Here is an 11,880-nt window from a genome sequence, read left to right as displayed (position 1 = left end):
GTGTTTGTAAACCTACATAAAATGTTTTGTTTTTAAAGTTTCTTTTCAAATTGAGGTATGAAAAAAAATGTAACAATGAGCTAGTTACTTCCCATGTATGCAATACAAAACATCAAGGAAAGCTACTTTAAAATGTAATAAAAAGTATTAACAAGTACAAAAAAAAGTAAGTTTTATTAAAAATTATGAACATAGACCCAAGTTAAAATGGTATTTTTAATTTCGTAAGTAGTGTCGTAGTATTCATGTACACATAATACATTAGAAAAATATATACGTATGATTTTATCACTTTACAAACAATGGGGATATCTTTTAAAAATCTGTACATAAGTCATTTTTCGGTTTTAACAGCGCTATCTTCATATTCTTGAATAAGAATGACTTCAGTTTTTTTTTGGCAATACAGTATTAAAAAAAAACAACACCAAACAAACATATATCTAGCCTGAAAAAAACATCAGACATTCCATACTACATTAAATTTAATTATAATGACAAAACGGCCATCCTAAGCGGAAAAAAACATGCCAACACTTCATATCTACACAAAACTGGAATAACCAATGCATATAACCACACATTAACCAACATCAACAGGTACATAAAAAAATATATTTTATGTAACTGATGTGTTTATTTATTTAAACATGCAATAAACGTGTCCATTTTTTAGCTTATTGAACTTATAAAATTTGACATAGATTGACGAAGTTGAAGTTTTACATAATTATTTACTATCTATCCTAACTAGGATAAAGGCTTATCTTAAATGTGATACTGTCCTACATAACTATGCTACTGTCAAATCTTACCTACGATTACCTTGCTAAGATCAAAGTGTAGTGTCTGTTCTTGAAACAGCAATAATCTTAACCATTTGGTTAGTCGGCCTTTTTTAGGGTCGATTGCCTTGGTCGGGAGGTAGTAAAATCAACTCAACTCAACAAGCAAACCAAGATCGCCCTGGGGTTGCGCCCACACTTCCCCCTAACGCTCTAAGCTCTCGAGAAGAGCAACCAAGTACTAGTACTTTGGTGGTTTCAATGTACGAGTGGCTAATCATCTATTTCGATTTTTCAGCGAGACAACGCCTACCCAGGAGTAATCTTAGGTAGACTGTTCCGTCACGACAACATCGAACTACGATAATCTCGACGAACTATACTCAAAGATCAACTAGACAACTCAACTTTCACAACGCACGACTATTCATCTCCCAACGAACTAAAAGTATTACCCAAATAAACAATCCTACCAACGCTACTACGCAGTAGCGTAGCGAGGAGGGGGCGGGGGGGGACATATGTCCCCGTGCGCCGACCTTAGGGGGCGCCAAAGTGGGTTGGACAAATAAATTGAAAGGTTGACGGGGGTGCAAATCGAAAGTTTGAGGGGAGGGGTGCAAATCGAAATCTCGAGGGGGGGGGGGTGCAAATCGAAAAGTTTGTCCCCGGGCGCCGGGAAGGGTCGCTACGCCTCTGCTACTACGTGACACTCAACTTGCGTTTTCCAACACACGATTACGCCATCTACCAAGAAGCAACAAATCAAATCTCGAACACTTTAAAACGTTATACTTTCAACTCATGATAATCTTGAAGACCTATACTCAACTATCAACTCGATCACTCAAATGTTCATATTGTCTGTATTTGACTCAATGCCCTTAATGTCAACAATGTTTTCTGTAGTTTTATTAACGACACGGATGTGACGACCTAGGAAGTATCTTAATTCGAAGTATCTTGGCACCATGTCTATTTTCTTTTGTCTACTCTAGTTTAACGAGCCAAGGTTTTTAACTTACACATCGAGCACTGGAACAGGTCGACCTTTAATTTTGCCGAGTTACTTCCCATTTTTATAAGTCATTGTTTTCAAGGGATGCAACTTAAAAAAATAAATGCTGGTTAAATGTGTAAGCTTAGTGTAATACTTGAATTACAAATGTATATGGTATGCTTTTATTTCTTTAAAAATAATAACTTTTATTGAAAATTCAAATAAATTGTATGTCTTTTAAAAAAAAGCCATTTATTTGTTTCATTTTGCTTTTAAATTAACACTTTAGATATATTAAGTGTGCAACTTATAGAAGGTTGATAATTCAGATTAACTATCGTTGTTCCTGTTTCTTTAATCGGAAATAATTTGTTTTTTCATATGATGAAAATTTATTAGACAAGGCCTTGTACTAAAATATGGCCCCAAAGCCAAAATTCCAAGAAGGAGAGAAGGTTCTTTGTTATCATGGTCCTCTTCTATATGAAGCAAATATCTTATTCATTACAATGGGTGGAACAAAAATTGGGATGAGTGGGTCCAGGAAAGTAGAGTGGTCAAGAATAATGAGGCAGGAATTCAAAAACAAAAGGAGTTGCTGAAAAATCATGGTGCACAGACAAAGAAAAACAAAGCAGCAAAGAAGTTGGAGAAGGATGCAACTAAAGCAAAGACCCTAACACCAGGAGGCAAAGAGAAAGAGAAGGAGAAAGATAAAAGTGCATCCGAAGACAAGGAACCCAGCAAAGAGGGCAAGGAGAGAGACAAATCTGTTGGAGAGAAAACACCTAAGGATAAGTCAACACCTAAAGAGAAAAAAGAGAAAGGTAAAGAACCTCGTCAAAGACCTTCTACTCCACAGCTCTCTACTGGTGATAAGAAAAAGGATAAGGAAGTGGATAAAGAAGCAAAGGATAAAAAGGAATCTAAGGAAAAAATCTCTGAAACCATTCCCAGCACCCAGTCAACACCAGTAGTTAGCCAGGACACAACGCTGTCATCGCAGACCAATACCTCCACTGGGGAGCCAAAAAGAAAGAGAGCTCGGCTAGACCCTACAGTTGAAACAGAAGAAACATACCTGTCTAAGATAGAGGTCAAGATCAAGATACCTGAGGATATTAAACCTGTTCTTGTGGAAGATTGGGATCTCATCACCAGACAAAAAATGCTGGTCACCTTGCCATGTAAACAGACAGTAGATGATATTATTGATGACTACATCAAGACCAAAACCTCCAAGAGCACCAACATCAACAAAGATGCCATGGCAGAAACAATGCTGGGCTGTAAAGACTACTTCAATGTTATGCTGGGCTCTCAGCTCCTCTACACATTTGAAAGACCTCAGTACAGTGAGATTTTATCTGAGTTTCCTTATAAACCAATGTCTAGCATTTATGGTGCCATCCACCTTCTCAGATTATTTGTTCGACTGGGCAATATGCTGGCCTTCACATCCCTAGATGAAAGGACAGTTCATATCTTACTAAACTATATCCATGATTTCTTTAAATATTTATCTAAAAATGGAGCCGCCCTTTTTAAAATTTCCAACTATGAAATACCCCTCCTGATTACAACAGAAAAATTATATAGTTCTATGTAGTTGACATGTGTATCTAATTGTCATTTTCATGTCGTTGACATCTGTAATTGTCATTTTTGATCTAAATAAAATTGTTTCATAAAAAAAAAATAATTATTATTTTTAAAATTTAAATTTCATTGAATTTTTGGAATTGCATGTATTTACATTACATTTTTTTCGTTTAAGAAATGGGAAATAAGCTAATCAACAGGCCTATTTTATTTATCAATATATAATTAAATCCATATCCACAATTAATACAAATTCAATAATGACATCAATAATTTTCCTGCCGAACAAAACAGTATTTAGCGTTCTTAACTATCAATTGTAAACACATAATGCTGCAGTATTGGCCTATGTGCTGTTTAAAATATACAATAGTTTGAGGTACTTCCCATTCATACATTAAAAATAGCAAAGGGATTCTACCTAGTAAATATTATAATATTAATAAGTAAATTTAATATAATACGGTTCTATACAAAAAAAAATAATAAAAAGTGATTGTGTTAGGTTAACATTTTAAATTACACAATAAATATCTGTATGTTCGTATTAAGCCCAATTAAACTTAGTTTGCTTACGCAATATTTTAAGCAAAAAAGTAGTATATATTTCAAATAACTAATTTTTAAGAATAAAACATCACCGGAAAGACGCATTAACCATAAAGGACCCATTTTTTTCAACGGTTTTTTTTTATAATACTAGAAACATATTTAGATATTTGACAACATCGGTTATATAAAAAGTGACTGTCTGTGAGTAGTGACACATAAAACATCACCTTGAACATGCATGCATAAATCTATAACACTATGTATTGTATGTATTGTTGTTAAACTTAACGACACATTTACAATAGCATTCATGTATGTCAGTACATCTCAGAGCTTCTTTCAGACATATTTTCTCTTTTATAAAGGAAAAATATACTCACATCACTGTCCACCACACCCTGATAAGTACACAACGACCACGCTAAACTATTTCTTTATAACATTGTTCTTTTTTAAATACAAAAATGTATATTTTTATGTTTAGAAATAGTATCAGATTGTACACAGTGTTATCAATGTTATATTCATATTATTGTGTTGATTTAGTTACTATGAAATAAACATTTTCTTCTTAATGATGCCAACTTATCTAATTGGCTGTGTATTCTCAGCTGACTCACCTGTATGTGATACAGTCTTTGTTGTTTTAGCTTTGTTTACTACACATCACACGGTCCGCGTCTTTAGCTCTCTCCCCCACCCAACCCCCACCCCCATCCCCACTCCACCCCCACACCCACAATAACCACCCCACCCCTCACTACCCAGCATATTACTAGCTACAGTTGTTGCAAGAGAAATAACAGATTAATGTTCTGTAGAGTCCAGCCAGGAAATGACCAGGATGGCAGGTGACCCAGGAATAAGCCACTCGTTAGACACGACATAGTCTAAACTAAGTTTCTATTGAATCAGTTTGATCTACATTCAGCTTTAACGAGTTTTCCTAACTTATCCCTTAATGAATCTCCGTCACTACGTAAATACCAGGATATGACCAGTACGCTTGTACCAGTGTTTCTTTCAGCCAACTCTATACAAAGTGCGACCACTGCACACCCTCCACTACCTGGGACAAAATAGGAACAAAATTAGTGTATATATGCTTTAGCCAGTGTCTGACCCACTGAAGGTTTCAAGTGTCTCTCAATAGCTTTAATTGATCCCACCCCCCCCCCCCCCCCACACACACACACACACACCAAGACAAATATGTGTAAAAGAAACTATTGTTTGTATATCAATGTTTTCAACCCAGTCATCTTCTTGCCAATCAGAATTGTTTTAAGACTTGATATTATGCTAAATTAATGTACCTGTCTAAGTAAAGACACATTTTAATCTGACTATAGCTGACTAATATAAATCATCTGCCTACACTATTAATGCATAATTCAACATATTTTTGTTTTAAATCTACGGGAAAAAAACATACAGGCATATACTAATTCTAAATGTTGCAATAAAAAATGTAAAAAATGATCCCTTTGATAACACACTAAACTACTAAACGATATATTTTAGTATAGTATTAGCAATTTTACATAGAGATATTATATATATATAGGACTTAGGTGAAATTTACATACAATTAATATTTTTGAACCCACTGAACCTGAAATATCCTATTCATATTCGGGCCGACTGTCTATACTGTACATTATATCATTTACTTTTGATGTACCACTAATCTAACTATGTTTTATTTGTTAAAATACGATAAACGGAAGTTTCATACAACCAACTTCTAAACCTATACGTTTGGCACCTATTTATGGGCACCATAACCCCTTATATTCAAGTAGCCAGCTCAAATATTTTTAAAAACTACCTTATTAAAATATTTAAAAAGTGTCGTGACGAGCGCCGACGGGATAGCAAACCAGCGACTTGAATTTTTGGCGTCAAAAGACTACCACCATCCAGCCCTCCAGAAACACAATAACGTTCGAAATAAATCATCTAACAATGTATGATTTGTCAACATTGAACAACAGTGGAGCTAGAAACAAAACACATTACAAAAACAAAATAATAAACTATTGACATCTTACTCTAACAGGAACTAACATTAGAACTAAAGAGGAAGCAGACACATTAGAAGAATGTAAGTACCGAAATTCATAGCACGGTAGGCCTACCTGATTTAACTGTAGAGGAACCAGCATAATTTTTACATTAGACAAACACAGCATTAAAGTGTACGGCAGCATCTAAGTAACAATGGCAGTAATACTAGATCTACGAGTTGAAACACGTGAAACAAATGGAAACAACACTAAAATAAATCGGGAGTGATCTCCCAATAACATTTTTTAATAGTATTTTATAATCTTATATTTGGCAGAAAACATAATTATATCCTATATTTGTATTACAACCTTCGTCTATTGATCAGAAACAGAACTCTAAGTGTAGGATTTTGAAAATCGCTGCTGCCAAAATAAACCCACAAAAAAGTGATAAACAGACTCATTTATTATTTATCAACAGAAGATGTAAATTTATTGTTGTAATTTTGTACATTATTTTAATATGTTTGTTCGTACCAATGGTTTTTAAAGTAGAGATGCGAACAATATTAACGTTTTAAGTTACTTTCCATTTATACAGTGAAAATAATCAAAGGATGCTACCAGCAAAATATAAAACTTGACATAATATACAATACGAGCCGGCCCGCGGCATAACATACGCCGCTATTTTTTTTTTTCTACTTTTCAGTAATTCATAATTTGTGAATTCGACAGTACCAACGCTGACACTGAAAATATTTCTTTAAATCACTATAAGTAGCTCGTTAAGGACCATACCCCCCCCCCCACCCTTCCTTCCCCCCCCCCCCTCCCCCTACGTTTAAAATCGTTGGCTCTGCTTGTAAACATTTAGAGTGAACACAACTCACTAAGACCATGTAGGGGTGGGGAGGTAGGGAGCGCGCTTTGCAGCTTGTTTTCTGACGGCTCGAAGAGGAGAATTATATATATAGATACAATACAATATATAGAAGTACATATTTGAAATTGCCATTTTAACTTTTAGATGTAAGCCTATACTGCATTGTTGTTTATTAATTTACGTTTTGTATGTTTATGTTATAATTTGAATTAATAAATATTAGTTGTATTAAATCGTTAATTTGTAAATGTTATTTAATGTTCGGTCATTCTTACGGTTGGTATTAGTCTTTTTATTAATTGTATAAACATTAGGTAGGTAGCTGAAAACAAATGGAAATACAACATATAAGTTTTGAGTATTGAGATCCGCCGAAACCCAGGGAATTTCTTCGTTTAATTTCAAACAATATTTTAACTACTTGCAAGACAATCAACTAGTTTAAGTCTAATGTTTAGCTTTCTAGTACTAGACTTGACATTGAAAACAAATGTTTAGATTCAAACAATGCTTTAATTTTGAGCCAAACTATTGGTTAATTGGTTAACCCCTCATCACTGCATTAAATACATTACAGTATGGGATATTAGACATATTATGCATCATAGTGGTCTTGCGAAATTAGCGATTAAATATAGATCTAGTCATCTTAATTTGACTAAAAGCGAATTATGTTTTAATATGGTAGGCGATTGGTCGTTAAAAAATACAGAAATACATTTGTTGTTTTATTTCTTAATCTTTTCTACTACATGTTTGTTTCCGTTATCTAAATAATAAATTCAGGATGTATACTACTTATATTTTCAACGATATATTAACCATGATTTTGATCCTTATCATAAGTGTGTGCAGTTTTCCAAATTGGTCGGACAATAGGGTCTTCAATTTGGAAAAGTGGCCTTGGAAAAACAATTTTTAAACAAAGTTTTATTTGAGCATTTATTTTAGATATCTTCGTATTCTAAGCCAACACATTTAATTCTGATAAATCAAGTTTGCCAATCAGAGTACACACTGACCCCACTAATCAAGAAAGCTGGTACATCAACTTGAGCATAGGACATTTTCTGAAATACAACTTGCCATTTAACTCAATAATTAATTGCTTAAAACCTGCAATACACTTGTCCATTGTCCTGGTTTATTGTGTTGATGAACCAGAACATCCGTTAACCAAAGAACGATACTGTCATACGCTACATTTCAACTAATTATGTTACTGTCCTACTCCTACCCTTTTTACGTTACTTTCTTACACTAACAACGTTACTCTCTTAGTCTAGCTAATAAACTGTCCTAACATAGATGCGCTAATGTAATATCCTACTGTCCTAACTGCAACGATGTTTCATCATTCTAAAAATAAATCTAACCAGTCAATATTTTCTCTTCAATTGAAATTTAATTTTAAATGTAGACCATGTATTATTCTTAATTATTTCCCTTTAAGTCACATCATTACACCAGGGGCGACAACCTCTTCTTAAAATTAATAAAGCTTCTAACAATAGACACTGTTTATGTTTAATCAAGTTGACCCTATATTACTTTAACATAGAAAGCAAATAATAAAAGAGATAGAAAACCGTATAAATGGTATATGTTATGATATTAGTGTTTAAATAACCGTATCTTGGTTAAATTAGTAACAATTGACAGTACTAACTACATTATTTGTAGACCATTGATAAATCAGATTGAGCATTGTTACATGTCCAAAAAAAAACAACTAGTGTTATTTTATTTTTACTTCTCTGTTCTGCAATAATAAACACAAACAAAAAAAGCTAAATTTAAACTGTATCGCTGTTTAACCTAAAACATACTTTTCAGGAAATGTGACTTCTGCTCTAAGCGGCCCAGCCCATATGGAGACCATCTTGAAAACGTCATTCTGCCGGGTGACTGCATTCTAGAATAGCCAGTAAACTATGATGCCGTCCATGGAAGTTACACCATCACCAATTGTCTGTATTGTACAATAGCCAGTAAACTGTGATGCAGTCCATGGAAGTTACACCATCACCAATTGTCTGTATTGTACAATAGCCAGTAAACTGTAATGCAGTCCATGGAAGCTACACCATCACCAATTGTCTGTATTGTACAATAGACAGTAAACTGTGATGCCGTCCATGGAAGTTACACCATCACCAATTATCTGTATTTGATTCCAAGTCCAAAATGTAAACAAGACAGGTCTGTCGTTTTCTCTACGACACGCATGTGACGACCTCGGATGTGTGTTGGAAGTATGTTAGCACCACGTCGTTGTTGGCATAGAGTCTGATAACAGTTGGAACGTTTCTGTAACATCTTGGTCTGGTACTTGAATAGACTACAAACAACGATACGTTTATCTTTGCTAGTTACAGACTGTAGAGGTTTTTATACATACTAATGTGTATTTATTGTGTATTCTTACACTGGCATGTAATTCCCCAGCGGGAAATGTAATAATTAAAACAATTGACATTGTTCGAATTTTTATTAATTTCTGCACGAACAATGTATTCATAATTCTAACTCTACTGTCCTACACTTTACTTCTTCTGACTGACTATGACTTTCTATTAGTATAAAATATTTACTATTTATACTCAAACCTAAGAAATCTACTTCCCAAATTCCAACTCAACCGACAATCCCCTAACACTATGATGTCTAACTGTTTACTACACGTTCGAACCACCAATTGCCCTAACGCTTTGATTGATTAGCTGACCGTCACACGTGACCACGGTCGGTTCGTTTTTAATTGGTTGGGCTATTTGATTGGTTGTATTTCTTGGTACAGCTCGACTGTTTCCTTACTTCTAATAATAGTTACGTTTGGTATCATTACAATATTAAACATAATATTGTATATCTTTGCTAAGATTTATAAGACTTACACAATTAATTTTACTTGTGTTTTACGATGGTTCAGAGACAGTGCTTTAAAATAAAACATACCCAGTTTAATAAACTGTAACACATAGCTATATGCATTTTCAATGCCTTATTTTCTGAATTGTATTGTTTGTATTGGGCTGATGACTATATATAAACAGAAAAAAAATCAATAATGTAAATAATATAGTTCAAACATTACATATTTTGAGAATCTGTGATCAATTATACTTATACATATTTATCTAGTTTTCAATTTGGAGAATATTAATAAAAGAACCAGTGCTAGTGATTAATTTAGCATTAAAATCTGATATTGAAATATAATCAACACACTGATTTGATGCCTGCTTAGTTATTGGGTTTTGATAAGGCAAGTATAGCGTTGGTAAACAAAGGTTAAATAGACTCGAAATATGAGGTTCGATTGAATATGACTTCAATTACTTTACTTAGTCATCTTTACTCCTTCCGTAGAATATCTGATTAGGAACTCAGCCATAATCCTCCAATTTGTCCTGACCACGGCTGTGTATTTTACCATCTTCCAAGACATCCATGTGATCTTGTGTTCTTTAACAAGACTCCGACTACAGGTATATTTTAGCGCCCTACACTTTCCAATTCCCCAAGGGTTCCACCCAAGGGCTGTCTTGTCACATTTGTGTGAGTCATTTGCCAGCTACCTCTTATCTGTAATGCCATGGTCTCCTAAATTATCCTTCTAAATGTTGATGTGTTATAATCGATGTCCTTACCTACTAGATTTATTATTTACTGTGATCGATACAATTATGTTTAACTAAATAAAGGATCAGCAATAGCACACAGTTATGCCAGTGTATCTGATTTACCAGATCTCTGATAAGAACGATCTACTTTTTAGTTTAGATTTCTGTATCGCTTGTCAGCTGTAACGACACTTTCCAGTGACATTGACTTATGTTTTATGTGGTTCAGTCCCAATGGAGACCATCTTGGAAACATCACATGGTTGGGTGACTGCAATGTAGAATAGACAGTAAACTGTAATTCTGTTCATGGAAGCTTAACCTACAACCATCGTGTTTGACTCAATGCCAATAATAAAAACAATGTATTTCTGTAGTTTTATTAGCGACATGGATGTGACAACAGCGGACGTGTGTTCGAAGTATCTTAGCACCACGTCACTTTGTTATTTTTTTGTCTACTTTAACATACACCCCAAGCACTGGGACAGGTCAACCATTAATAGTTATTTCCCATTACAACAAATCATTGCTGTCAAGAGATGCAACCTATGAAAATAAATAATGGATAAATGTTTATGCTTAGTGAAACACTTGAATTATAAATGTAAATGCTATAATTTTATTTGTTAAAAGATAGTAAATATTATTGAGAATTGCAATCGATTGTATGTCTGTTAAAAATGTAATTTATTTGTTTCATTTTTTTTTTTTAAATTAACACATTAGCTATAATAAGTGCGCAACTTATAGACGCTTGATTATTCAGATAAATCATCACTATGCTATTGCTACCTGTGCGAATACTTTTGATAATTTTTCTTTTATTTAAATGATTAATTATTTTTGTACTGAATATTCCAATTGTAGACTTTTATTTATTCCGATTACTCTGTGATGAAAGTCCACTATTTGTCAACTATTCTTCAACCTTAACAATGAAAATACTTTTAGATGTAATCAACATTATGTACGTAACTGATATGTTATACAAAAAAAAGGTTTCAGCCGAGAAAAAAAAAACAGAACTCAATTGAACACGTTGGGACGAATCTCTGGCTGTATCGTTTCCTCAGCTTATACTTTATCCCTTAAGTTCTATTTTTGTCTTTAATATTTTATTTCATCTTGTAAGGTCTCAATAGTGTTGGAGGGCGAGAGACGACCAGATTTCATTAAATAAAACTCAGCACACCTGTTAAAAATAGTACATGTCTTGTGAAAGTTTGAAAATGTTTGTGTACTGTTAAATGTGATATGATAAACTGTATATGCTCATCTTATAACCATATATTGAGCAGCCATGATAGTAGGTGAAGCATCGTTCAGATTATTGTGTCCGTTGTAATTTAGTATTAATTAAACAATAAATATGTATACTTGTATTGTGAATACATTGTCGTTTCAACATATTTTA

The 11,880-nt window shown here is 33.7% G+C and overlaps 1 pseudogene; it reads left to right on the top strand.

The window, feature by feature from the left end:
- The first annotated feature begins 2,175 nt into the window (after positions 1 to 2,175).
- LOC131939249 (mortality factor 4-like protein 1) lies at positions 2,176 to 3,384 on the top strand (annotated as a pseudogene).
- Positions 3,385 to 11,880: the final 8,496 nt, after the last annotated feature.

This window comes from Physella acuta, unplaced genomic scaffold, assembly GCF_028476545.2.
Source record: "Physella acuta isolate Inbredline_101_S28 unplaced genomic scaffold, ASM2847654v3 ptg000271l, whole genome shotgun sequence".
In the NCBI taxonomy this organism is placed as follows: domain Eukaryota; kingdom Metazoa; phylum Mollusca; class Gastropoda; family Physidae; genus Physella; species Physella acuta.
The sequence above is the reverse complement of the archived record's forward strand: the minus strand, read 5'-3'. Positions and strand labels throughout refer to the sequence as shown.